The following is a 23,521-nucleotide window of genomic DNA, read 5'->3' as shown; positions in this document are numbered from 1 at the left end:
GAGTAGAAAATGAGGATTTTAACGTATAAGATAACCCCAAGTATGGGAGAAGGATGAAACATTTCATACTAAGGAAACAGAAAGTCGAGTAAGGAAAGGAGACCCGAGACGGTACTCCTATACGGCAATTCATGGACCTATCTAAAAAGAACTTAGACTATTATCCCCAACCACCACCTTGAGGAAACAATGCGGTAGGAAATTCTTTCATGACCTTTAAGTCGCTAAGCTCTCAGAGTTCCAAGGAACAGGTTGACCCAGTCGAGGCAAGAGCCTGGCTAAAAGAAATACAGGAATCATTTGAGATTATAAATGATTGACGAATCACAAAAGACTGTTTTTGTCACTTACCCTCCTAAGAGAGAGGCCACCCGCTGGTGAAAGGCCAAAGAAGGCACGGAGCAAGAGATTATAATAAACTGATTAAAGTTCAGTCAATTGTTTTCGGGAAAGTAATTTCCAAGGTTATGGAGATAGTGTAAAAGCTTTAGAGCCAGAACAAAGGCAGACGAGTATGATGAATTATGAATCTAAGATTGTAAAAGTTGTAAAGATTCGTTCGGAGGATAAGAATCCCAGAACGGCGTGATGTTTGAAGTAAATAATTAGTGGGTTCATGAAATGATTGTAAGAGAAAGAAAAATAAAAAGAAACTGAAGTGGAAAGGAATATAAAGGCAATAGAGTTTGAGGAATGATAAGGGAGTTGGGTATGAGGAAACCCTAAAGAATCATAGTAATAGAAATAGAAAAGTATGTGATCGTCAGGATGAGGATGATTCACTATGAGCTAAAGTTGATGATTGAAGGAATAAGAGATACATATATTTTATCCCCTGTAAGTTGGGAGGATTCAAGGAAACCTTGAGATAGTTCGAAGGATAAATAATGAGACGCGGATAGACTGAGGAGACAAGGAAGTAAGAAATTAGGAAAATTGGATGAAGGAAGTGACCTTCAAGAAAGTGAAGTGTAAGACCGGTGGCTTGATACCCAGGAAGGGAGATGCCAGGAATGAGAGATATCCCAATATTGAGATGACTGTTGAAATAAACAACAAAAGTAAATACGGAATTATTAAGAAGAAGTTCACATTGAACACGACCAATATCTTCCATAACATCCTTGTTATCGTTACCAAATTAGGCAAGAAAAGCGGATAACCATTGTTATCTTTTGGAGGCCATATGGATTGACCTCAATTTGAATAAGGATGTTATTATGAAATTAGGTATAGACTATCGAGGTGGGAATGATTGAATAAGACACCCTTATCAGGGATATATGACTTGATTTATCCATGAAAAGATGCATGTACCTTTTTAAAGGTGGAATTAAAGATAGAACATCGGTAACTTAAAATGAATCTTAGGGGAATGCATAAAAGTTGGCATTTCACCCTTAACAAGGATAGTATGAGTTTTGACATTATGAATTGGAAAAGATTAAGGTAATAACAACCTTTAAGTATCAGTGGAGAAATTTTTTTCAGAAACATATAGACAATGGTTCTAGTATTAGTATAGGGTATTTTGATATGCCCTGTATCTAGGGAATACAGGAGGAACGATTCAAGGATAACCTTAGAGGTTTTACAAGGAGAAAGGTAATATTCAAAATTCTCAAGAATAGAAATTTTGATAAAGGAAATATGACATAATAAAAATAATTCCAAGTGGGGCACATGTTAAGCCATGAGAAAGTATAGATTGAACCAACGGAGGTCAGAACTGTCAAAGTAAGAAGGACCCAAGATAAAAGACGTCCTAAGTATGATCGAGGGTCAGTCGTGGCAATGTTCACATCTAAAGACTAAGGCAATGACTTATGGAAAAATGGTGATTTTTTTTTCTCACCAGGACTTAAGAGAAGCATTATCACATAAGCAGTGATTGAAGTGAGGTAGAAAATTTAGTTGGAGGTGGTTAAAAAGACATTAATTGTAAGGAAATTTTACTATCAGGGAAGGCCAAAGAGGTGGCCGACACTTTAAATGTAAGAGGATAATTATAGGCACTCGTGCCAGAGAGATACAGTGATGATGGTTGAAGCCGTGAAGGTTGCATTATGGTTTGGAAGATTGACTGTGCAATACCCAACCGTAATAGTAGGTTGGTAAAGGTTTAATTCGTATAATCGCCATTAGCGGGCTATCTATCTTAGAAGGAACTATCCTGAGGATAATCCAGGACCATGTTTTAAAAAGGACTAAACGAACCTTCGAGTTAAGTCTTCTATTGAAGGTATATGATTAAGAATGGTATTAACCTGCTATCGTTGCTTTGATTGAAACTCTTTTGCAATTTTATCTGCTTCATGTCATGAAAGTACGTCAGGATCTGGAGTGTTCTTCATGAATTATGAATGGTGATTATGTTAACTCCTTAGAAGAATTTGATACGATAGGTATGGACTCCGTATGGTTAACTATTAAGATCCAATGAAAACGAATGACTACAGTGGGTCAGCGATGGACCATAGTAATGCAGCAATGATTCTGCGAGTAATGAGCTGATTACAACCGTGAGAATTGTATTAGAATGGATGTTGAGATTGAGTACCACTAATTGGGTCGTGTTGACGTATAAGTTATCATTGATAGACTAATTAAGTTGATTATCTACCTATTGAATATTTATTCCTTCTTAGGAATAGAGAGTCGTATTACTATACGAGGAAGGTTGCAGTGCAAGCATAAAATTCTAGTAACGATGATGTCTAGAATGAGGTCCCAGATTCGAGTTTCGATATCGAGGGAGTTTCAAAGTTGATTGTGTATAAGCTCGAGGAAGAGCATGGGTCCATAGAATGATGGACGGAATAGCGAATACCTGATGTTGATATATATACGTATATGTTTTGTTCTCCTATGACAAACCTCTATAGTTCAGAGGTAGATTTCAAGCCAGATATTTTGTGGCAGCATATTTTATATATATACAATTCTCTTCAATTCATTCTTTTCTCTCCTTTTCATTTTGTATAAGCTGAGAAGAACAACCCTTCCAGAAGGGGAGGTATTGCTGAATGACTATCTATCTGTGTGATAGAAGCCTAGTAGGATACCACATGTTTAATTGCTTGTCAAGTACTAAAGGCTGGCCACCTTCTATACTAACTATGCAATAGAACAAGTGTTCATGATCATAGTGATCTCTCAATAAATTCTTTTACTTCTATATGAAGGACCAAGCTTTCGAAGATGGAGGCAGCTAGAGAGGAAGTGGTACCAAGTATGGTGGTATTCCGATTCTAACACGTTCGTGATACTAAGGTTGACGCGATTATTAAAAGGTTATAGAATGCTAACGAGCAAAGGTGTAACCGGTATAATATTAGGAACGGAAGGTAGTAGCGATTACGAACTGGAAATGAATGGGTATTGAGAAGCAAAAGCTCTAATGCTAAAAGCTATAATAAGAGTCTGTGCAATAGACTTGGAAGAATTTGGAATGATCACTTAACGCGGATGAGTTTTCTCACAATGATAGATCGTATGTCAGGTATCGAGATGTCGTCTTATGAGATCTTTGAGGGAAGACAATGTCGATCTCCCTTATGTTAGGATGAAGTTGTAGAGCGCAAGATGCTCGGACCAGCAGTGGTCCAAAGGACCAAGAATATAATAGATCTAATCAGAGGACGGCTGGGAGTAGCCCAAGATGGACATAAGAAGTATGCTGATTTGACAAATGAAAGGACAAAGAGTATGAAGGAGGGAACCTTGTATTGTTAAAAGTATTCCCTTAAAAAGGAATTGATGAGGGTTGGAAAGAAAGGAAAGTTTAAGTCCACGAATTGTTGGACCCTTTGAGGTATTAAGACGTATTGGGAAGTAAGCATATGAGCTAGCCCTACCCCCGAACATGTAGCAAGTCATAACGTGTTCCACGTATCAATGTTAAGGAAGTGTAATTCGGATGCCAGATAAATAGGGGCATATGAGCGTATAGACATGAAACCAGACGTAACCTATATGGAGCAATCAGGAAGGGTTATAAATTGAAAAAGGAACAAGTGCTTAGGAGAAGGGTTATCAAACTATTCAGAGTTTGATGGAAGAACCACAATGTGGAAAAATTTACTTGAGAGTTAGAAAGTGCAATGCTAAGAAAGTATCCCTATTCATTTTCTATCTGATTCCGGGACGGAATCCTTTTAAGGAGGGGAGACTGTAATAACCCCAATTTTTGGAATTTTTGAAACCCTTATAAATAGTGCTTTTGCTGAGTATGCGGAATAAGAAAACTTTTCATACCACACTATGTAGGGGTTCTTCTATTGTTATTCTGAGATCTTATTAGTACTTTATATGGGATATAAATGTATGTAAAGATCGTCAGAATCCAAATTCGAACACTTTGATTTTTCCCGAAAATCTACCAGATACAGAAAGAACTGAGTATAAGGTAACAGAATAAAAAGGATTTAAATTCAAGGATTATAAGAGAGGATCATAAAAGGAATATAATGTATTGAGAAAGGTTAAGGAAACCTAAGTAATAAGATCCCGGGTATGATCCCTCAAATGATAAACGAAAACGAAAGTTAAGCGAACCGCATAACAGATCAGCGGTCATTAGCCAAGTAATTAGGAGTTAATCAAGGGGTTAGTGGATGATGATGTCATCACACCAACAAGAGGAAGACAAGTGTAACAAGATGACATAGGAAAGGTGACATAAGCATGACATAAGGGAAGGAGGTGTGGTTGATTAATAACCACACAATTTTTCATGGGTAAAAAGGTAATTAATCAAAAACAAAAGCTAGCAACCAAGCAAACAAATCAAAAAACATAAAACACTCCATTTTCTTCATCAAGCTCTCGGCTTTCCTTCATTTTCAAGGATAAGAAAATCCAAATTCAAGCTCCAAGTATTGTTAAATCGTGAGGTAATTATCCAAGGTTCCTTGTACTTAGATATAGTTATCCTATGAATCTAAGCTCCAAATTCCTTCACAATCTCTTCCTAAAAATCATGGAAGAAGATGGTGAATAGTGTTTTTCAAGAACTAAAATTTTTGTTCTTGAGTTTTTGTTTAGATTAAGCTTGGATAAGGACTTTTAAGGGTGATTCCAAGCTAGTTACTTGATTCTCCACTCTCCAAGGAAGGTATAACCCCTCCAAACCCTAACTTTACTTGAGTATTAGGTTTAGTTATGTTGTTATAGTTCATAAGAGGCTTGTTTGTTGTGAATGTAGAGGATAGTTGGTGTTGTAATGTTTTGGAGTTGTAATTCTTGGAGTATTGATTAATGAACTTAAGTATAGTTTAAATTCATGTTTGAGAATAGTATAAATTGATAATGTTGAGTTGTTGGGGCTGTTATGGTGAATTATGGATGGAGTTGGGTTGTGATGTTGATTGTGGGTTGATTGTGGATTGATTTGGAGTGGTATAAATTTGGGTAATCGCGTAAACATAGCCGTCGTAATGCCCGATTTACCGTAGACTGTTTTTGTTCTTAACGTCAGAACCCTTGAACTCACATTTAGGTTTTGACCATTGCCATTTTTAGATAGTTCATGTTACGAGCTTCGTTTTGATATGTGGTTCGTTTGAATCCGATGTACCGTTTAGGAGAAACGACTGTTTTAAGTAACGGCGTTTTACGACCGAACCATTACCCCTCGCCTTACTTTGAAACGTTGGTCAAGGACTTTAAATGACTAATTGGGGTATGAAACAATTATGTTAAGTGGATTAGGCAGTTGGTAAGGTACTCGCAAAAGAATCGCCTTAAAACTCTTAATGGTTAATTTATTAAAAATGGTGGAGCCGAGGGTACTCGAACGACTTAGGTGATTCGTTAAGCGTAGGAGTGACCATAAGCAAACGTTAGGGTTCAATTGGTTAAAGTCTAGTTTCTTAAGCGACTGGGGTCTAATTCCAACTTATGTTGTTGTTTGTAATAACCTCAATTTTTGAGAAATTTTTTTGAAATCCTTATGAATAGTGTTTTTGCTGAATGAGAAAACTTTTCATGCCACACTATGTTGGGGTTCTGATATGGATATTCTGAGATTTTATTAGTACTTTATATGGGATATAAGTGTATGTAAAGATCGTCAGAATCCAAATCCGAACACTTTGGTTTTTCCCGGAAATCCACAAGATACGGAGAGAATTGAGTATAAGGTAACAGGATAAAAAGGATTTAAATTAAAGGATTATAATAGAGGATCATAAAAAAGGAATATAATGTATTGAGAAAGGTTAAGGGAACCTAAGTAATAAGATCCCGGGTATGATCCTTCAAACGATAAACGAGAACGAAAGTAAGCGAACCGTATTACAGATCAGCGGTCATTAGGCAAACGATTAGGAAGTTAATCAAAGGGATTAGTGGGAATGATGTCATCCAACCAATAGAAAGAGGACAAGGAAGGGAGGATGACATCATGAGGATGACCTAAGCATGACATGGGAAGGAAGGAGGTGTGGTAGCTTTGTAACCACACAATTTCAAGGGCAAGAAGGTAATTGACTAAATCAAATACAAAAACCAAGCAACCAAGCCAAGTAAAATCATTCTCATCAAAAAAATCAAAAAGCAACCAAGGCTTTGTTCTTGAAGCTCTCGGCTTTTCACTATTCAAAAGGCAAGAAGAAATTCAAAATCAAAGATCCAAGCTTCCTAAATTGGTAAGATAATTCCCTAATCATCTTCATGCTTAGTTAGGACTATATCATGAGTTTAAGCCATTAATTCCTTCTCAATCTTCTTCATTTAATCAAAGAAGAAGACTATGAATAGTGTTTTCAAGTTTTTTTTAACTTGAAGTTTTTTTGTTTTCTTGAAGATCCAAGCTTTCTTAAGACTTCTCAAAGCTTCTTAAGGCTTCCTAGCTCCACCCACCACTTCAAGGAAGGTATACCATCTCCAAACCCTAGGTTCCTATATATTATAAGATGATTTTGATTAGTAGGATGATATTGTAGCTTGTTGTTGTGATTTAGAGTTTGGGATTTGGAATGGTAGTGAAATGGAATGGTAAATGTTGTGGTTTTGATTTAAAAGAACTTAAGTATGATTAAAATTAAGTTTAGGCATAAGTATGAATGATTAAATTGAATTGGTTGGGGTTGTTATGATGTGATAAGGATGGATGTTGGTTGTATGTTGGATTTGAGGTTGATTTGGAATAGTTTTGAATGGTTTAAAATATTGGAAATCGCGTAAACATAGCCGTCGTAACGTCCGATTTTCTTTGGACTGTTTTTGTGCATAGCATTAGGACCCGAGAACCCCCTGCTAGATTATGACCACTGCCATGTTTAGATAGCTCATGTTATGAGCTTCGTTTTGATATGTAGTTCGTTCGATTCCGATGCACGGTTTAGGAGAAACGACCGTTTCAAGTAACGGCATTTCGCGAACGAAACTTTTCCCCTCGCCTTACTTTGAAACATAGGTTAAAGACCAAAAAGGGTTAATTAATGTATGAAACATTTATGGTAAGTGTGTTAGGCAGTTGGTAAGACACTCGCGAAGGAATCGCTTTAAAACTCGTAAAGGTTAAATTATTAAAAATGGTGGAGCCGAGGGTACCCGAGTGACTTAAGCGAATCAGTGAGCGCAAAACAAACGTTAGAGTCTAAGTTAGTTAAAGTATAGATTTACAAGTGATTTTGGTTTAATTCCAACTTACTTGTTTATAGGTTACCAGACTCGTCCCGAGCCTTTTATCACCCCAAGTCGCTCAGGAAAGTTTTCTACCCGTTATAACTGTTGTTGTGATGAATATATGTATTTGCATTATCTTGCGATAGATGCATGTTGGTTAATTAGCAAATGATGCAATATATTGAAGCATGCTGCTATGGTATATATATATATGCATGCCTGTTTCGCATTCTTTCCATATATATCTGTTGATTCAGTTGATAATACCTATGCTAGAGGATAGCGGTAATTTGCATATACCCTTAGTACAGGGACCCAAAGGTGAAAATATTTTCTAAAACCGGGAGTCGAGGATCCCGAGTAGATTTTGTATATATGGATATAAATATATATATATATACTTATATATATATGGTCATAGTTTTCAAAACTATTAATCGAATAAGGTTTATTCGATAACTTTAACTTTATTTTATTATTGAATATTATTTCGAATATTATTCGAAGGCGTATGACTCCTTTATATTAAATGAATATTATTTTGAATATTCATTCGGGGACTTATGACTCCTTTTATTTATTTATCTGAATATTATTTGAATATTCATTCGAGGGCTTATGACCCTTTTATTTATTTATCTGAATATTATTTGAATATTCATTCGAGGGCTTATGACTCTTTTATATTATTTATTGAATATTATTTGAATATTCATTTGAGGGCTTATGACTCAGTTTATATTATTTAATGAATATTATTTGAATATTCATTTGAGGATCTATGACTCCGATTATTTGCTGAGTTATATTCTTTATTTTATTAAAGAATAAGGTGTCAATAATCAAACTTATTTTCGATTATTCAAATAAAGATAATACTTTCGTATAAGTATATCTTTGGTTATTTAATACTCGTTTCAAGTATAAGTTTTAATACTTCTACTTCAATTATTTTTATAAAGATTATTCTTTATGGGAATATTATTTAATTAATAATATTCAGTCATTTTCTAAATATTCTGGGGACTGATTTACTTCATTAAATCAGCTTTACTCCAAACACTCTATAAAGTGTTTTCGAGTCTTCAAAATGATTTTTAAAGTCAGAGCGGATCCCAAAACTCATTTTTATATTTAAGATCTTCCTTTTTAAGGGGATTTAAATACTCGCTCAAAACCTGGGGAATCCGGCTCTGTGGTGTATTTTATATTCGCAACGAGGTTGCAGTTTTGGTAAATGAATTGATTACTTGCCCAATGTTCGGGAAGTAAGCCCATCTAATTGAGTCGGCATAAGCGACAGGCCGGGGTACGGTCTATTATTGTGTAAGTGGCTGGGTGGCAGTCCATCAACGCGTAAGAGGCCGGGTGGCGGTCCAGCACAAGGTCCTTATGAGGCCAGGGTGATGACCGGTGGGGGATTCATCCATCTACTAGTAGAAAAGGTTACTTATTGGTATCTTTGCCTGATCAGCAAGATATCTGGTTTATGCCAAAATTCTTTTCCTTTCCAAAATTCATTGGATGTTTCAAACTCTGTTCATACTTTACATAACAGAGGTTCCAGGAAATGTTTAAGAGATATATATGTGGATATATATATATATCGGGACTAAATAAAGTTTCTCGTAACTTTATTTCATTCAATAATATTTCAAAGATTGAATATATTCAAATCTTGTCTTGTAGTCTCATCTATGTGATGAACTTTTGAAACTGATTATAACTTGAACGGTGGTAGTTCAAGTAGTATTGGGAAAGATATAAGTATATTGGGGTATTTGGTAACCTCATCTTTTAAACTTATATCTAATTAATAATTGTCTTATGTATGACAAAGATTTTCAGAAAAACGTTGAGACAAGGTTAGATATATGAGATCACCTTGCAACGATATTTTTTATACAGTTATACACTAGGACTTTGTGTATATTATGCATGGAAGAGGACTTCCAATATTTTGAAAAGTATATATGTATATATACTGAATATTTTGCGACTTCATCGCATTAAGTTATCAACTTGGTTCATTTCTTTTGACCAAGACTTTCATGAGTATTATGAGTAGGCTCATATATTGTAAATCATTATACATATTATTTTGGTGGGCTTGCTGCTCACCCTTGCTTTATTTCTTCATCACACAACAACAGTTAGGAAAGATGACCAGACTCCAGCAGACCCAGCGCAAGCGCGTGGGAAGCGTCCCGCGTCTTCCCGTTGATGTTGTAGCTGCTATAGCTGCAGAGGTAGATCTATTGTAGATCAGACCATCTACTTTTGAGAATCAATTATGTATAATTATAACTTGTGGCAGATAATGGCAATTAACTGTAAATTTATCAAGTAATCATTTTGGGTTGTAATAACTTTTAAATTGTGGATTCAAAGACTTGTACTTATTTAAATTTCATCTCTGAGACTATAACGGGTTATGGTGTGTGTTAGTGTGGGGTCACAGCATAAGGTTATTTATTATTAATTAAGTGAAGTGATATTGTGGAAAGAAAGACCGTGACGACCCGGATCCCCGACCCCGGATCTGGGGGTGTTACAGAAATGGTATCAGAGCTAAGCGTTATAAACCTCAGAGATGATGGGACGTTAAGATAATAAGTTAACTAAGATAATAAGAACTCTTGCCAAGTTCATAGTCGGGCTACCTAACGTAGCACTGACAGTTAAAACCCTTATGGGAACCCTTATAAATATCGTGATAGGAGCGTAGTTCGTTATCGTATATGGTAGCGGGACTCCGAACCCTGAGGTTGAGGAGCAACATCGCGATGATATTTTATTACTAATTGGAGATCGGATTGTGGATCCGATAGAGTGTCCTAATGCAGGACCGGATGATGTTGATATTGAGGATTTAGCGGTTGAGGATGTTGTCCTAGAAGGGATAGTTGTTGAGGAGGATCCCATGGAGAATCCTGACAGGATTGGATAAAGGACCACTGATGAATTGATGACCATGGTTTGGTCGACTACCAGAGGTAGGATTGACCGGTCACTACCGGAGGTTCGTTCAAGTTGCAAAGATAGTAGCCCCTTTAACGCGGCTTACTCGTAAGACTGAGAAGTTCGAATGGACAGAGAAATGCGAGAACAGCTTTCAAGAACTGAAGCAGAGGTTGGTGATGGCCCTTATGCTGGCATTGCCGGATGGAAAAGGAGATTTTGTGAAGTGTAGTGACGCTTCGCACAAGGGCTTAGGGTGCGTGCTTATGCAGCACGGTAAGGTAATCGCGTACATGTCAAGACAATTAAGGTAATATGAAATTCGATATCCCCGCCCATAAGCTTAGGCTCGTGGCAATAGTTTTACCCTAAAGATTGGAGGCACTACTTGTATGGAGAGAAGTGCGAGAATTACCTAAGCCATAAGTGCTCTAGTACATTTTCACGTAGAAAGAGCTCAACATATGCCAGAGGAGGCAGTTAGAGCTAATCAAGAATAATGATTGGGAGATTCTTTATCATTCGGGGAAAGCCAATGTGGTGGCTGATGCCCTTAGTAAAAAGGAGAGACTCAAGATGATAATGTCTTTGGGAGAGTTTATAAGAGATTTTGGAAATAGTAGTGAAGGTAACCGGAGCCGGTACCGAAAAGCTGTTTGAGATTGCAATAGAGACCGAATTATTGGAAGAGAGCATACGGTGCCAGAGGAAGATGATAAGGGAATAATGAGGTATTCCTACAGAAATTGGGTTCCAAAAGTTCAAGAGCTTAAGGATGAGAACTTAGATGAGAGCCATAGTTTGAGGAATAAGATTTAGGGCAAACCCTGAATGTGATAGTCAGGGAGGTTGCCATCAAGAAAGAAAGAACCCATAACATAATAGAGTGGAAAACAAGGTTTTTAATGTATAAGATAACCCCGATTATGGGAGAAGGTTGAAACATTTCATACCAAGGAAACAGAAAGTCGAGTAAGGAAAGGAGACCCGAGACGGTACTCCTATACGGCAATTCATGGACCTGTCTAAAAAGAACTTAGACTATTATCCCCAACCACCACCCTGAGGAGACAGTGCGGTGAGAAATTCTTTCAGGACCTTTAAGTCGCTAAGCTCTCAGAGTTCCATGGAACAAGCTGACCCAGCCGAGGCAAGAGCCTGGCTAAAGGAAATATAAGAATCATTTGAGATTCTAAATGATTGACGAATCTCAAAAGGACTGTTTTTGTCACTTACCCTCCTAAGAGAGAGACCACCCGCTGGTGAAAGACCAAGAAAGGCACGGAGCCAGAGGTTATGATAAACTGATTAAAGTTCAGCCAATTGTTTTCGGGAAAGTAATTCCCAAGGTTATGGAGAGAGTGTAAAAGCTTTAGAGCCAGAACAAAGGCAGACGAGTATGATGAATTGTGAATTTAAGTTGTAAAAGTTGTCAAGATTCATTCTAAGGGCACGAATCCAGAATGACGGGATGTTGAAATCAAGGCTTATGTTGAGTTGGTTCATGAAATAATGATAAGAGAAGGGAAAAAAAAATTGAAGTGGAAAGGAATATAACGGCAATAGAGTTTGAGGTATGATAAGGGAGTTGGGTACGGGGAAACCCTAACGACTCGTAGCAATAGAAATAGAAAAGTATGCATTCGTCAGGATGAGGGTGATTCACCATGAGTTAAAATTGATGGTTGAAGGCATAAGAGATACATATATTGTACCCCCTTTAAGTTGGGAGGATTCGAGGAAACCTTGAAATAGTTCGAAGGATAAATAATGAGACGCGGATAGACTGAGGAGACAAGGAAGTAAGAAATTAGGAAAAATTGGATGAAGGAAGTGACCTTCAAGAATGTGAAGTGTAAGACCGGTGGCTTGATATCCAGAAAGGGAGACGCCAGGTATGAAAGATATCCCAACATTGAGGTGACTGTTGAGATAAACAACAAAAGTAAATAAGGAATTATTAAGAAGAAGTTCACGTTGAACATGACCAATATCTTTCAGAAGCTCCATGTTATCATCACCAAATCAGGAAAGAAAAGCGGATGACCATTGTTATCTTTTGGAGGCCATATGGATTGACCTCAATTTGAATAAGGATGCTATTATGAAGTTAGGTATAGACTATCGAAGTGGGGAATGATTGAATAAGATACCCATATCAGGGATATATGACTTTATTTATCCATGGAAGGATGCTTGTACCTTTTTAAAGGTGGAATTAAGGATAGAACATCGGTAACTTAAAACGAATCCTAGGGGAATGCATAAAGGTTGGCATTTCACCCTTGATAGGGATAGTATGAGTTTTGACAGTATGAATTGGAAAGCATTAAGGTAATAATAACCTTTAAGGATCAGTGGAGAAATTTTTCAGATGTATATAGACAATGGTTCTAGTATTAGTAAATGGTATTTTGATATGCCCTGTATATAGGGAATACAGGAGGAACGATTGAAGGATAACCTTAGAGGTTTTACAAGGAGAAAAGTAATATTCAAAATTTTCAAGAATAGAAATGTTGATAAAGGAAATATGACGTAATTATAATGTTGCCAAGTGGGGCACGTGTTAAACCACGAGAAAGTATGGATCGAACCAGTAATGGTCGAAATCATTCAGGGCAATTAGGATTTAAGATAAAAGATGTTCTAAGTATGATTGAGAGTCAGTCTTGACAGTGATTAGCCTCTAAAGACTGAGGCAATAACTTATGGAAAAAAATGGTGATATTTTTTTATTTTTACTCATCAGATATTAAAGAAAAGCATTTTCACATAAGCTGTGATTGAAATAAGGTAGAAAATTTATTTGGAGGTGGTTAAAATGACATTGACTGTAAGGAAATTTTACTATCAGGAAAGGCCAAAGAGGTGGCCGACACTTTAAAGGTAAGTGGATAATTATAGGCGCGTGTGCCAAAAGAATACAGTGATGATGGTTAAAACTGTGAAGGTTGTATTATGGTTTGGAAGATTGACATTCCTTCTGATGACTGTGCAATATCCAACCGTAATAGTAGTTGGTAAAAGTTTAATTCGTGTAATCGCCATGAACGGGCTATCTATCTTAGGAGGTCCTATCTTGGGATAAGCCAGGACCATGTTTCCAAAAGGACTAGACGAACCTTTGAGTTAAGTCTTCTATTTAAGGCATATGATTAAAAATGGTATTAACCTGCTATCGTTGCTTTGATTGAAACTCTTCTGCAATTTTATCTGCTTCATGTCATGAAAGTACGTCAGAGTTTGGAGTGTTCTTCATGAATTGTGATTGGTGGTTATGTTAACTCCTTAGGAGAATTTGATACGACATGTATGGACTCTGTATGGTTAGCTATTAAGACTTCAGGGAAAATGAATGACTACAGTGGGTCAGTGGTGGACCATAGTAAGGCAGCAATGATTCTGCGAGTATTGAGCTGATTACAAGCGTGAGAGTTGTATTGGAATGGGTGTTGAGATTGAGTACCACTAATCGGGTCGTGGTAGTGTATAAGTTATCATTGATAGACTAATTAAGTAGAGTATCTACCTAGTGAATAATTATTCTTTCTTATCAATAGAGAGTCGTATTATTATACGAGGAAGGTTGGGGTGCAAGCATAGAATTCTAGTAACGATGATGTATAGAATGAGATCCCAGATTCGATTTTCGATGTCGAGGGAGTTTCAAAGGTGATTATGTATAAGCTCGAGGAAGAGTGTGGGTCCATAGAATGATGGACGGGATAGCGAAAATATTTAGGCATGGGAAATACGAGGCTATAATGCTTGATGCTGATATAAATACGTATATGTTTTTGTTCTCCTATGACAAACCTCTATAGTTCAGAGGTAGGTTCCAAGCCAGATATTTTGTGGCAGTATATTTTTTTTCATATATACAATTCTCTTCAGTTCGTTCTTTTCTCTTCTTTTCATTTCATGTAAATTGAGAAGAACAACCCTTCCAGAAGGGGAGGTATTGCCGAATGACTGTCTATCTGTGTGATAGAAGCCTAGTAGGATACCAACTATTGTTTAATTGCTTGTCAAGTACTAAAGGCTGGCCACCTTCTGTACTAACTATGCGAGATAACAAGTGTTCATGATCATAATGATCTCTCAATAAATTCTTTTACTTCTATATGAAGGATTAAGCTTTCGAAGATAGAAGCAACTGAAAAAGAGTAATAAAGTTATGGTAGTATTCGGAATGGAAACACATTCGTGATACTAAGGTTGACGTGGTTATTACAAGGTTATAGAACGCTAACGAGCAAAAGTATAACCAGTATAATATTAGGAACGGAAGGTAGTAGCGATTACGAACTGGAAAAGAATGGGTATTGAGAAGCAGAAGCTCTAATGCTAAAAGCAATAATGAGAGTCTGTGCAATAGACTTGAAAGAATTTGGAATGATCACTTAATTCGGATTAAGTTATCTTACGACAATAGATCATATGTCATTATCGAGATGTCGCCTTATGAGATCCTTGAGGGAAGACAATGTCGATCTCCCTTATGTTAGGATGAAGTTGTAGAGCGCAAGATGCTCGGACCCGCAGTAGTCCAAAGGACCAAGGATATGATAGATCGAATCAGAGGACGGCTGGTAGTAGCCCAAGATGGACATGATAAGTATGTTGATTTGACACGAAAGGATAAAGAGTATGAAATAGGGGACCTAGTAATGTTATAGGTATCCCTTGGAAAGGATTGATGAGGTTCGGAAAGAAAGGAAAGCTAAGTCTACAATTTGTTGGACCCTTGGATATATTAAGACGTTTGGGAAGTTAGCATATGAGCTAGCCCTAACCCCGAACATGTAGCAGGTCGTAACGTGTTTCACGTATCAATGTTAAGGAAGTGTAATTCAGATGCCAGATAAATAGAGGCATATGAGCGCATAGATATGCAACCCGACGTAACCTATATGGAGCAACCAGGAAGGGTTATAGAGTGAAAAGGAACAAGTGCTTAGGAGAAGGATTATCAAACTAGGCAGAGTTTGGTGGTAGAACCACAATTTGGGAAAATTGACTCGAGAGTTAGAAAGTGTAATGCTAAGAAAGTATCCCCATTTGTTTTCTATCTGATTCCGGGACGGAATCCTTTTAAGGAGGGGAGACTGTAATAACCCCAATTTTTGAGAAATTTTTTTGAAACCCTTATGAATAGTGTTTTTGCTGAATGAGAAAACTTTTCATGCCACACTATGTAGGGGTTCTGATATGGATATTCTGAGATTTTATTAGTACTTTATATGGGATATAAGTGTATGTAAAGATCGTCAGAATCCAAATCCGAACACTTTGGTTTTTCCCGGAAATCCACAAGATACGGAGAGAATTGAGTATAAGGTAACAGGATAAAAAGGATTTAAATTAAAGGATTATAATAGAGGATCATAAAAAAGGAATATAATGTATTGAGAAAGGTTAAGGGAACCTAAGTAATAAGATCCCGGGTATGATCCTTCAAACGATAAACGAGAACGAAAGTAAGCGAACCGTATAACAGATCAGCGGTCATTAGGCAAACGATTAGGAAGTTAATCAAAGGGATTAGTGGGAATGATGTCATCCAACCAATAGAAAGAGGACAAGGAAGGGAGGATGACATCATGAGGATGACCTAAGCATGACATGGGAAGGAAGGAGGTGTGGTAGCTTTGTAACCACACAATTTCAAGGGCAAGAAGGTAATTGACTAAATCAAATACAAAAACCAAGCAACCAAGCCAAGTAAAATCATTCTCATCAAAAAAATCAAAAAGCAACCAAGGCTTTGTTCTTGAAGCTCTCGGCTTTTCACTATTCAAAAGGCAAGAAGAAATTCAAAATCAAAGATCCAAGCTTCCTAAATTGGTAAGATAATTCCCTAATCATCTTCATGCTTAGTTAGGACTATATCATGAGTTTAAGCCATTAATTCCTTCTCAATCTTCTTCATTTAATCAAAGAAGAAGACTATGAATAGTGTTTTCAAGTTTTTTTTAACTTGAAGTTTTCTTGTTTTCTTGAAGATCCAAGCTTTCTTAAGACTTCTCAAAGCTTCTTAAGGCTTCCTAGCTCCACCCACCACTTCAAGGAAGGTATACCATCTCCAAACCCTAGGTTCCTATATATTATAAGATGATTTTGATTAGTAGGATGATATTGTAGCTTGTTGTTGTGATTTAGAGTTTGGGATTTGGAATGGTAGTGAAATGGAATGGTAAATGTTGTGGTTTTGATTTAAAAGAACTTAAGTATGATTAAAATTAAGTTTAGGCATAAGTATGAATGATTAAATTGAATTGGTTGGGGTTGTTATGATGTGATAAGGATGGATGTTGGTTGTATGTTGGATTTGAGGTTGATTTGGAATAGTTTTGAATGGTTTAAAATATTGGAAATCGCGTAAACATAGCCGTCGTAACGTCCGATTTTCTTTGGACTATTTTTGTGCATAGCATTAGGACCCGAGAACCCCCTGCTAATTATGACCACTGCCATGTTTAGATAGCTCATGTTACGAGCTTCGTTTTGATATGTAGTTCGTTCGATTCCGATGCACGGTTTAGGAGAAACGACCGTTTCAAGTAACGGCGTTTCGCGAACGAAACTTTTCCCCTCGCCTTACTTTGAAACATAGGTTAAAGACCAAAAAGGGTTAATTAATGTATGAAACATTTATGGTAAGTGTGTTAGGCAGTTGGTAAGACACTCGCGAAGGAATCGCTTTAAAACTCGTAAAGGTTAAATTATTAAAAATGGTGGAGCCGAGGGTACCCGAGTGACTTAAGCGAATCAGTGAGCGCAAAACAAACGTTAGAGTCTAAGTTAGTTAAAGTATAGATTTACAAGTGATTTTGGTTTAATTCCAACTTACTTGTTGTTTATAGGTTACCAGACTTGTCCCGAGCCTTTTATCACCCCAAGTCGCTCAGGCAAGTTTTCTACCCGTTATAACTGTTGTTGTGATGAATATATGTATTTGCATTATCTTGCGATAGATGCATGTTGGTTAATTAGCAAATGATGCAATATATTGAAGCATGCTGCTATGGTATATATATATGCATGCCTGTTTCGCATTCTTTCCATATATATCTGTTGATTCAGTTGATAATACCTATGCTAGAGGATAGCGGTAATTTGCATATACCCTTAGTACAGGGACCCAAAGGTGAAAATATTTTCTAAAACCGGGAGTCAAGGATCCCGAGTAGATTTTGTATATATGGATATAAATATATATATATACTTATATATATATATGGTCATAGTTTTCAAAACTATTAATCGAATAAGGTTTATTCGATAACTTTAACTTTATTTTATTATTGAATATTATTTCGAATATTATTCGAAGGCGTATGACTCCTTTATATTAAATGAATATTATTTTGAATATTCATTCGGGGACTTATGACTCCTTTTATTTATTTATCTGAATATTATTTGAATATTCATTCGAGGGCTTATGACCCTTTTATTTATTTATCTGAATATTATTTGAATATTCATTCGAGGGCTTATGACTCTTTTATATTATTTATTGAATATTATTTGAATATTCATTTGAGGGCTTATGACTCAGTTTATATTATTTAATGAATATTATTTGAATATTCATTTGAGGATCTATGACTCCGATTATTTGCTGAGTTATATTCTTTATTTTATTAAAGAATAAGGTGTCAATAATCAAACTTATTTTCGATTATTCAAATAAAGATAATACTTTCATATAAGTATATCTTTGGTTATTTAATACTCGTTTCAAGTATAAGTTTTAATACTTCTACTTCAATTATTTTTATAAAGATTATTCTTTATGGGAATATTATTTAATTAATAATATTCAGTCATTTTATAAATATTCTGGGGACTGATTTACTTCATTAAATCAGCTTTACTCCAAACACTCTATAAAGTGTTTTCGAGTCTTCAAAATGATTTTTAAAGTCAGAGCGGATCCCAAAACTCATTTTTATATTTAAGATCTTCCTTTTTAAGGGGATTTAAATACTCGCTCAAAACCTGGGGAATCCGGCTCTGTGGTGTATTTTATATTCGCAACGAGGTTGCAGTTTTGGTAAATGAATTGATTACTTGCCCAATGTTCGGGAAGTAAGCCCATCTAATTGAGTCGGCATAAGCGACAGGCCGGGGTACGGTCTATTATTGTGTAAGTGGCTGGGTGGCAGTCCATCAACGCGTAAGAGGCCGGGTGGCGGTCCAGCACAAGGTCCTTATGAGGTCAGGGTGATGACCGGTGGGGGATTCATCCATCTACTAGTAGAAAAGGTTACTTATTGGTATCTTTGCCTGATCAGCAAGATATCTGGTTTATGCCAAAATTCTTTTCCTTTCCAAAATTCATTGGATGTTTCAAACTCTGTTCATACTTTACATAACAGAGGTTCCAGGAAATGTTTAAGAGATATATATGTGGATATATATATATCGGGACTAAATAAAGTATCTCGTAACTTTATTTCATTCAATAATATTTCAAAGATTGAATCTATTCAAATCTTGTCTTGTAGTCTCATCTATGTGATGAACTTTTGAAACTGATTATAACTTGAACGGTGGTAGTTCAAGTAGTATTGGGAAAGATATAAGTATATTGGGGTATTTGGTAACCTCATCTTTTAAACTTATATCTAATTAATAATTGTCTTATGTATGACAAAGATTTTCAGAAAAACGTTGAGACAAGGTTAGATATATGAGATCACCTTGCAACGATATTTTTTATACAGTTATACACTAGGACTTTGTGTATATTATGCATGGAAGAGGACTTCCAATATTTTGAAAAGTATATATGTATATATACTGAATATTTTGCGACTTCATCGCATTAAGTTATCAACTTGGTTCATTTCTTTTGACCAAGACTTTCATGAGTATTATGAGTAGGCTCATATATTGTAAATCATTATACATATTATTTTGGTGGGCTTGCTGCTCACCCTTGCTTTATTTCTTCATCACACAACAACAGTTAGGAAAGATGGCCAGACTCCAGCAGACCCAGCGCAAGCGCGTGGGAAGCATCCCGCGTCTTCCCGTTGATGTTGTAGCTGCTATAGCTGCAGAGGTAGATCTATTGTAGATCAGACCATCTACTTTTGAGAATCAATTATGTATAATTATAACTTGTGGCAGATAATGGCAATTAACTGTAAATTTATCAAGTAATCATTTTGGGTTGTAATAACTTTTAAATTGTGGATTCAAAGACTTGTACTTATTTAAATTTCATCTCTGAGACTATAACGGGTTATGGTGTGTGTTAGTGTGGGGTCACAGCATAAGGTTATTTATTATTAATTAAGTGAAGTGATATTGTGGAAAGAAAGACCGTGACGACCCGGATCCCCGACCCCGGATCTGGGGGTGTTACATTGTTTATAGGTTATCGGACCCACTCTAAGCTTAAGTCTATCCGGGAGCACTCAGGCAAGTTTTCTACCCGTTATACTGTTGTTGTGATGTATACATTTGTATATGCATTATCTTGTGATAGATGCATGATGGTTAATTAGAAAATTCTTGCAATATATTGTAGCATGTGATATGGTATATATGCACGCCTATTTCATATTCTTGATACATATATCTGTTGATTCAGTTGATAATACCTATGCTAGAGATAAGCGGTAATTTGCATATACCCTTAGTTTAGGGGACCCAAAGGAAAACATTTTTCTAAAACCGGAAGTCGATGCTCCCGAGTATAATATATATATATATATATATATATATATATATATATATATGAATAGTTTTTAAAACTATGAATCAAATAAGGTTTATTCGATAACTTTATTTTATTAATTAATATTATTTTGAATATTCATTCGAGGACTTATGACCCCGTTTATTTTATTAATGAATATTATTTTGAATATTCATTCGAGGGCTTATGACCCCGTTTATTTTATTAATGAATATTATATTAAATATTCATTCGAGGGCTTATGACTCCGTTTATTTTATTAATGAATATTATTTTGAATATTCATTCGAGGACTTATGACTCCGATTAATTGCTAATTATTATTCTTTATTTTATTAAGGAATAATGTGTCGATGATCAAACTCACTTTTGATTATTCAAATAAAGATATTACTTTCGTATAGGTATATCTTTGGTTATTTAATATTCATTTCAAGTATAAGTTTTACAACTTCTACTTCAATTATTTTTATAAAGATTATTCTTTAAGAGAATATTATTTAAATAATAATATTCGGATATTTTCTAATAAATCGGGACTGATTTATTTCATTAAATCAGCATTACTCCAAACATTCTTAAAAATGTTTGCGAGCCTTCAAAATGATTTTAAAAGTTAGAGCGGACCTCAAAACTCATTTTTTTATATATTTAAGATCTTCCTTTCAAAGGGGATTTAAATATTCGCTCAAAACCTGAGGGATCCGGCTCTGTGGTGTGTTTTATATTCGCAACCAGGTTGCTATTTTGATAAAAGAGTTTTGATTACTTACCCAATACTCAGGAAGTAAAATTCTTGGAACAAGTTAATCCATTAACAGGCATCGCCTGGGAAATATCGGTGAGTTTTCCTTTCCAACTAGATACGACTTCTTGGTGGAGCCGTATCAACAAGTTTCTACTTGGGGAAAGTGGGGACGAGCTTTACGTTTCAGAGTCATGGATTTCATCTGAACTAGGAGTGGCGTAAGTGGTCGAGTGGCGCCGGCCCAGCCTAATTATATTGGCCCAAATGGCCTGGAAGTTCCGCTAAGACGGTCCATTCCTTAGGAGTCCAGTGTTCGGTTGACAAGTAAATCCGACAGGTTCTCCTCTACATGTAGAAAATGGTGGGGTTGTACTACTGCGACTGATCATCGTAAGTGGTCTTCCTGGCGCGACAAACTCCCGTAATGAGTTCATCATCCAATTGGATATTTCTGCAACACTACCCAGAGCACTTCGATAGAAAGGCCACGGTTGGGCGATTGTTGAGTGTTGGCAGGGTCAAGTTTTCAAAATGATGTTTGCATCAAATGAAGTATCTCATAACTTCATTTTATTTTGATGATATTTTAAAGATTGATTCTATACAAGTTTTGTCTTGTAGCTTAATCTATGGGATGAACTATTTATACATTGAACGGTGGTAGTTCAAGTAGTATTCGGAAAAGATATAAGTATATTGGAGTATCTTGTAACTTCATCTTTTAAACTTATATCTAGTTAATGATTGTCTTATGAATGATAAAGGTTTCAGAAAAATGTTGAGACAAGTTTAGATATATGAGATCACCTTGCAACGATATTTTTATACAGTTATACACTGGAACTCTGTGGGTATTATACATGGAAGAGGACTTTCAAGATTTTGAAAAGTATATATGTATATATACTGAATATTTTGCGACTTCATCGCATTAAGATATCAGCTTGGTTCATTTCTTCTTGACCAAGACTTTCATGAGTACTATGAGAATGCTCATATATTGTTAATTATTATACATATTATTTCGGTGGGCTTGTTGCTCACCCTTGCTTTCTTCTTTCATCACACAACATCAAATAGACAAGATGAACAGGACCAAGCTCCCAATTCGAGAGCGGATAGGAAACATTCAGCAGTTTCCTATAGGCGTTGATGTCGCTGTAGCTGAGGTAGGAACTACCAATAGGCTAGGCTTTCAACTTTTGATGTTCCAGACTTATGTATCTTTATCAATTGTAATAATGGCAAAGAAATGTAAATTTATTCAGAAACCCTTTTAAGGTGTAATGGCATATAATTTTGGAATAAAATGACTCGTGTTATTTTTGAATATTCATCTCTGAGACTATAACTTGTGGTGTGTGTGTTTATTGTGGGCTCACAGTACAGAGTAGTTGATTGTTTATTAAGATTGGGTGTTATTAAGGGAAATGAAACTCGTGACAACCCGGATCCCCGACCCCGGATTTGGGGGTGTTACAATATTATTATTCCCAATGTAAATACTCAAGTATCAGCGGATACTTGCATCAGTAGCTAACCCATTCTAATCAACTAAAAGATATTCCACTCACTCACTGATTAATTAAAATACTGCTAACAATTTATTTTAAATAAATTCAAAATAATCAATTAAGCATAACAATCAAACATGGTTTGACCATTATCAGTATCTTATTTACTAGTATCAAGATTAAACTACTGACATAAACTATTAGTCAAAACAAGTTTAACTTATAACAGGGTTTAAAAGCATAATCAGTAGTTTAACATGCAATTATCACATCAGATCATTTAGCACAGTTTGCATGTTATCATGGCATTAAGCATTTAGCATAAGAATCAGTATCTAATAAATACTGACAAATAATAAGATTCCATGCTTCAAAAATATCAGCAGACTTAATTATCAGAGTTTGTGAACTGCCCGGAAATCATTCCCAATTCATTCACCAATCTTGTGAATGTGGTTTCACATAGAGGCTTGGTGAATATATCTGCTACTTGCTGATCTATTGGAACAAAGACCAATTCCACTGTACCAGCTGAAAGAGATGTGTCCTAAGTCCAATAATGTATAATGATTTAGGAATAACTTTTATGTAATTTGTTTGATTTCAATTATATTAATAAAGACTTGTTTTGTTTTTATTACGGGCTTTATCTATTTAAGTGTTTAAATAAGATATACCATAGTTTAGAGTAAAGCTTTTTATGGATTATGATGAGATCATAATAATGAGACCTAAAAGATGATAACTCTGAACTTAAATAGTTCCTGGTCATAGGATTACTAACTGGTAATTAGTAATCCGTAAAGATCAGTACATACTATGTTTGCTTCATTATGAAGGATGTTTGTTCTCATAAACATTTATGTGGTGACACTATAGCTAGTATGTAAGTGCTTATTATAGAATAAGTTCACTGAACATGACTCGCACAGCTGAACAACTGAT

Source organism: Apium graveolens, chromosome 2, assembly GCF_009905375.1.
Source record: "Apium graveolens cultivar Ventura chromosome 2, ASM990537v1, whole genome shotgun sequence".
Lineage (NCBI taxonomy): Eukaryota > Viridiplantae > Streptophyta > Magnoliopsida > Apiales > Apiaceae > Apium > Apium graveolens.
This window is presented reverse-complemented; position numbering follows the sequence as displayed.